Below are 623 nucleotides of genomic sequence, written 5' to 3'. Positions count from 1 at the left end.
GGGGCTCAAGGGGGCAGCAGGTTGAGGAAAGCAAGGGGAAGTGCTTCAATCATGCTGTGGCAAAGCTAGATTTATTTTTGGTTGCCCAGGGGCTTCTTACTGCATTCATGAGAAAAGTGCAGAATGGAAGACTCCCTGTTAGAGAAAGCTTTGATTGCAACACGCAGAGGAGACTTTCCTGGAGGAGCTATGGCAGCAGAAGCAAACAGTCCTGATGCTTTAGCCAAACTCTCCGAAAGTATCTGGGTACGACAAGAACATGGAATTGTGTTTCTTCCACTGGTCTCTTCTGCTTAATGAGCGTACCTCCCGAAGGTCATTTGCAGAATGCCGGCAGGGCTGCTGGTGTAAGATGGGAGCTGAGGCTCAAACTTCACCTTACATACACTGCAGGAAATGCCTCATTGCCCTTCTGCGTGTTCCTGAAGGTGTTGGTTTTCCTTCAGCACATGGGGATATAGAGAGGAATGCCCAGTCGCTGTGGGTGACATTATAATGTTTCTTCTCCACAACCTAGCAATTGTTATTCAGAAAGATTAGTATTGAATGGTAATTCAGAAAATGTTAGTAGAAACCTGCATGCACTTTTAAATATTTTAGAGTCAGCCAGAAATTTACACTGT

Source organism: Varanus komodoensis, unplaced genomic scaffold (assembly GCF_004798865.1).
Source record: "Varanus komodoensis strain SLA01 unplaced genomic scaffold, ASM479886v1 scaffold4806, whole genome shotgun sequence".
NCBI lineage: Eukaryota > Metazoa > Chordata > Lepidosauria > Squamata > Varanidae > Varanus > Varanus komodoensis.
The sequence above is the reverse complement of the archived record's forward strand: the minus strand, read 5'-3'. Positions refer to the sequence as shown.